Source organism: Heteronotia binoei, chromosome 10 (assembly GCF_032191835.1).
Source record: "Heteronotia binoei isolate CCM8104 ecotype False Entrance Well chromosome 10, APGP_CSIRO_Hbin_v1, whole genome shotgun sequence".
Classification (NCBI taxonomy): Eukaryota; Metazoa; Chordata; class Lepidosauria; order Squamata; family Gekkonidae; genus Heteronotia; species Heteronotia binoei.
This window is the reverse complement of record NC_083232.1, coordinates 36,794,122-36,800,177: the sequence shown is the minus strand read 5'-3', so window position 1 is coordinate 36,800,177 and position 6,056 is coordinate 36,794,122.

Sequence of the window (6,056 nt, the reverse complement as noted above, 5' to 3'; positions counted from 1 at the left end):
CAGAATTACTTTTGGTTCTTCGGGAAGTTTGGCATGTTTACTTTAACTTCAAATTCTACGCAGCCATAACTTCAATGCTTTGTATTTTCAATCTGGTTGTTAAAGCCTACACTTTGTCTTTCCCCCATTTCAAGTTTATCTGTGCAACTGGTTGTTTAGCAGAAATTCAAATTCTTCAGCAGCTATAAATAGAAACTGTATAGCAAGTATCCATTTAAAGATGTTGCTAAATTTGTGACTGTATCACCTGAATCCAGAAAACCCGTTTACTGATTTGTTTCTGCTATTAACTAGCATCTAGTTGTGGGTGCGTGCCATTTCTCAGCATCTCTTCAACTTATTATGCAGCAATTAATTTGATAATCCTATTCGTAACATTTTTTTCTAAAGCACTCTTTGGAAAAGTGGGCAAGCATTCCTGGCTTTAAACTCTATTTTTTGCAAGGTTATGGCATATTTTGGTAAACTGAAGCTACTGACCAAAAATTAAACACTGAGAGAGTATAAACAGGATTTTTAAGTAATCCAATAAATACATTAAAAGCTTCTGTAAAGGAAGTGCTTTTAATATGTGATTTGTTTTACCTACCATGTTGTCATAATACTCAGGATTTGTGTAAAATGCCAAAAGCAAACAAAATGTCTCGCCCTAAGAAGATTAAAAACATGCAAAGAAAACTGATGAAGGATTAACATACAAATAAGAGTGTGTTGACTTGTAATGCTGATAATAAACAAGCTAGGCAGATTTATGTTGAAGGAGTTTTGTTGTTAAGTAAATCAGAACATGAAACGTGGATGGGAAAAAAGCATTTATTACCTGAACATACACTGCTTCTGTACAAACTTGTCAACAGCTTTACTATCAAAGCAAGACAAAAGAACAAGGCCCTCCACCTCTCCCACCACAGTCTGTACAAATTACTGAACTATCTTCAAGGTTAAGGATTTATGACCGGTTTATTTTCAACTGCCATTTCCCTTAAAATAGGCATAACAGTATAAACAGTGGCAGGGGGTATAGTGCATTTGAGAAGAACCCCATGATGGTGATGGGTGCCTGTAGAAAGAGACATCTAGATAATATGGATGTCAGGACTAGGGAGGAAGAGATAGGATGTTTTTTTAACATGGAAAAGGACTCTGGATGGCATACAATGTCATACTGGAAGGAGACTTCTGGGAGGTATTTTACTCTGAGTGGAAGCAATGGGTGTTCTGATGGTGGTCCCCATCCTATTAAATGGTCTACCAGAGGAGATATATAAAACACCTTCTCTGGTTAGGTTTTTTATTCATTTGTAGTCTACCTGTCTCACTGGGACTTTAGGCAGATTACATAGAGTAAGTCAATATAATCAACAGGATGGGACATTCAATAAACCAAAAAAATAAGATTAGGATTGTAGAAATCTGGAACCAACCAGAAATCTAGAAAAAGAACCAAAACAAAGCATAAGCATTTATGCAACACATTAAATGATACAGAATTATTACATAGTAGGATCCTACTTACAGCAAACTATACACAGTAACACAGACCACAGTCCATAATCATTTATCCAAGTAACCTTGTGAATTGTTTTGTGCAGCACAACCCTGTTGCCTACATAGAAAAGCCCTCTTGAATAATTCAGTTTTGCATCATTTGTGGAGAGCCAGGAGAATGCACATCTTCCTGACCTCCTAAGGAAGACCATTACATAAGATGGGAGCAACAATGGAGAAGGCATGTGATCAGGCAGGTGCTGATTTTGCTCATTTGCAGGTTGCTACCTGCAGAAGGCCCTGCTCTAATGAGCAAAGTTGTCAAGGCCCAACAAGCAGAATATGTCAAGTGATTTTGTTTCAATGGGTATTTGCCAGTCAATTTTGATAGTAGATGGTTCTGTTGTGTTTGTGGAAGGTATTCTATAACTCCTGTTACTTCTGGCCTGCTGAATTTTGAGGGGATAAACTGAAGTAGTACAGACTGGGCTTAAGTCTTGGTTGTGAGTTGCTCTATTTCACGGACTATTGTTAAGTACTCTAGTTAGAAACAGGATAGATTTTTTTCGCAAATAAATACATACAAGAAGGGCACCTTCAAAGCAGAGGCGTCTCATTTCCCCTACACCACCACTCCCTCTTTACCATACCTGAAAGCCCCCATAGCCTTTCTCCCTTGCAGCTTCTATGCAGGAAAAGTATTGACCTAGTTGTATGGTATTAGCTGCTTGGTTAAGCCCGGTAACACAGTGCTGACTACCTGGCTGGGCCCAGTCCCATGGTCACAACATTGCAAGAACTTCCGGGTAGCACTCACTTTCCCCTGTATCCCCATCCCCACACTATTTCCTCTTTCCTTCCTCTTGGCAGCCATAATCCCCTCTCCTGTTTCCCTGATTCCTTCTCTTCTTCCCACCCACAAAACAACCTACCTTTTATCTAGCTCCCATCTTCAGCTATGTTTATACACTTAATTTATATCCTACCTTTCTCAGTGACAGACACCCAAAGCAGCTTACATCATTCTCCATTTCATCTTCACAAAAGCCCTGTGAGGTAGGGTACCAAGTAATAATAATAATAAATTTGCTGAAGCCCTCTTGTTTTGTTCTGTGAGGTAGGATAGACTGGGAGTGTATGATTGGCTCATGGTCACCAAATGAGCTTCCAATGAGAACACGAGGAATCAAGCCCATCTAGTGATTACTGGCAGGTCTGCCCCCAGTAAATCCCCCCTCAGAAACTAAAAAAGTCCTGGAAAGGACCCTGCCCTGTCCCCTTGCCTTTTACTTAGAGAAACCAAGACCTGAAAGCTGACAATACTGTTGTGGTTGCCCAGAAACAGCCACTGAGGATATTTGTTTCTTAAAGTTACAGGCAATGCTTGTGTTATCTGGGTTTGTTTGTTTGTTTGTTTTACCACCACCACCCTGGGGCTTTGCTCAGGTTTCTAGAAGGATCTTGTCATGGCTCCAGTCTCCAGATTGAAATACTCACAGACTGGGTCATTATGAGAATTAGATATGATATTTTTACAAGAAGGGGCTTAGGATCAGTTCAAGAGAATTGGCAGTTGGTTATAGCAATGATATTAGTTAAGGGATTTTGACAGGTGAGATGTAGAAGGTAGAATGCAATAGGATGGAAAGTTATTTTAGAGGTAATCACTGCTCCTATTTCTCTTCCAATTAATTCTTCCCCATGGAAATGCCCTAGGCGTCTGCTGGGTAGCACATTTGGTGTCACTGGGATAATTTATTCATTAATTGTTTAATTCATTCATTGTGAAGAACAGTTTCTAGATGGCAAAAATAAATCTGTTAATTCCACACAGAGGTCTGAAGCCTACAGACCATTTCCACTGATGGAAGGAGCTTTCCTCATCTCGCTGCAGCTCAAGATGCCCCCCCCCCTCACCCCCATGAAAGAGAGAATGCAGTGCTGCCTGGATTACAGCTAGAATACTCATTATCAACACACCATGAACATTTCAAGAATAACAACTTCAGGTAATGACTTCTGTGTACAGAATGTCCTACGTTAACCACCCTCCTTCACATACAAAGCTGTTTGACTACACAGCTGTGACAAGCTGCATTGTTTCCAAAAGTGCCCCATTTAGTTTTTTCTTAACATTACTCTCTGAAAATAATTGACTGCTATTTATAGTTCAGAAGCAAACAATAAAGTCATATCTAATATAACACTGTGGCTCCTGGAAGTAGACCACTGCGTGAAACACCACTGTACAAGGTATATATAACCATTCTCAGAAAGGAGAAATATTCAGAGTTGAGTTCTGATCTCCCCACCCAGGGATCCTTCAGCTCTCAGCCTAGCAAGGGGGGGGGGAGGGTTCTGCATTCTGCCCTGCTGACCTTCATTCCAGTTTGCTTCGTTCCCTTCTCACTGAGAACATAAGGAATCAAGCCCAGCAGTAGATCATTCCCATGACTCTGCCCCCCCCCCCTCAGGAAAGTCTCATGAGGCCCCCAGGCCTCTCATATGACCTCTGTTAATTTGGCAACTGTCCCAATGGAAGGGACATCTCTGCTACTCGCTTTCACGAGATGAGCTTCTTGTGCCAAACACCTGATTGAAACTAACTTCCCCAGTTTTCTTCAGCTGGCAGGCTTAGCTGGAGAGCTGGCCTGGCTGCTTGCAAACCGGCTCCACCTAGCTCCAGACCAGCAAATGAGTAGCTCTGGCTACACAGGAGAGTCCAAAGCCTCACACCAGCCCACTGTTTGGGGTGGTGGCAGATTCCAGATGCACCTTCTCTATTGACCCCAAAGCTCTGATTACGCCATGGAATCTGGCACTTGCAGCCCACTTCCCCACCCATGACGAAGAGCAGTATAACAGAACAGCCCTGTAGAAAGCATTATAGGAAGTCTTACTGTATATGATTTTAAAATAAATAAATAAAGATCAGGAAATGCACTGGCAAAAAATGAACAGGCAACACTGTTAGTACCAGGCAAATTACAAGCAAACGAGAAGTCCCAGTGTTCACAATTGGTGTTCCCATTTGTAAGCACTGGGAGTAACACTGAAGGCACTGCTAAACTTATTAGGAATCTACCTCTGAAACTTATTTAAATGAGACATAAGAAACCCCTGATTGAATCTGTTGGTATCTTTACTTTCATTTAAAAATAGCTGGGGAGAAGAAAGACTGAGGCTAACATTTTCCCCTGTTTTGCTTCCTGGACAGAAATCAAATACACAAATATTTCCCTGCCTGGGTAATCCCCTACTCTTTGCTGGGTAGGACAGGGGACAAATTTATGTCCAGAAACACAGCTCTGGGGGAAGAGGCCAATGCTTCATTACAAAACCCTTCTCTTCCTGTAGCTGCTCTGAAATTAAAGGTGTTGAGAGGTCACTGTTTTCTTGTGCCTTGTGTAGCTTTCAAATGAACAGGGAAACACTCACTGATAGGTACTCAAAGGCATTGGACCTGGAAGAATCAGATAGGCCATAACTTTGTCTATACTACATTCCGCTACTCAACTCTGAAATCTGTTTGAGACTGCAGAATCACAGCTGCAGGAAAACCTAAAGCACAGATAGTTGAGGCTTAGTCCAGTGCAAGTTAATTGATCCTAAGTTATAGCAGAAGCCCCATGGTATGAATGTGTTGCTGATGGGGGTCAAATTATTTGAATGTTCCTCCTGCATCTGAAAACTTTACATCCACAAAATCAGAATTACTAGGATAGTTCCAGACAAAAAAAAATCCCTAGAAATGTTAAGTATGTGTGTAGGGACAATTTTATGTGAAGGAACACTTAAGTCATTTGATCTTCCAGCTCCAATGTGAAATTATACTGCTCTGCAACAGATACATTACGTGGACTTCTGCTCATGTTTCAGCACTGTGTAATGACTAAGGGCACAAACACACACAAGTCCACACATGTATGCAGCCATGATTCAGACTTGGTCTGCAAAGGAAGGGAAGCGTTTCAAAGTGAAAGAGATTGTAGGAAATTTTACAAAAGAGCTTGAATTATAGACCAAGCACAATGGCTGGCTGTTCTGGTCCCATCTTAAAGGGGCAGGGGCTGAATGTTGCAAGATTGTCCCAAGTCCATATACTAGTTTCCACGTCTTCTAACGTGCTCCATACTAACTGGTCCATGTAAAAAAAGCAGGCTGAATTCCCTATGTCTACCACCTCATCTGCTTGCATCAATGTAAACATTTAAATCAGGGAGAGGACTGTATCCCCAGTCAGACCTTGTTGGTTCTTTTAATGTAGTATAAAAACCTAATCTACAAGCTCAAAAAAAGTCACTATGGGTGATAACAGATGGTCAGTTTGGGGCAGTTGGGAGGCATTCCAAATCAGGCCAGCTCAAAAAGAGCCTTCCTGAAGCCTCCACACGTTCCCCAGCAAAGTGCCTGCATCCTGTCTGCCGTGTGGCCTGGCACCTCCAGAGGCCGAGGTGCCTTAGAAGCCGAACCGCTCTTTCTTCCCCCAACAAGTGCTCAAGCGCTCCCAACAATTTTTAAGAGGGGGGAGTGGAAGCAGCTTGGGGCAGCTTGGCACTTTCACAGTC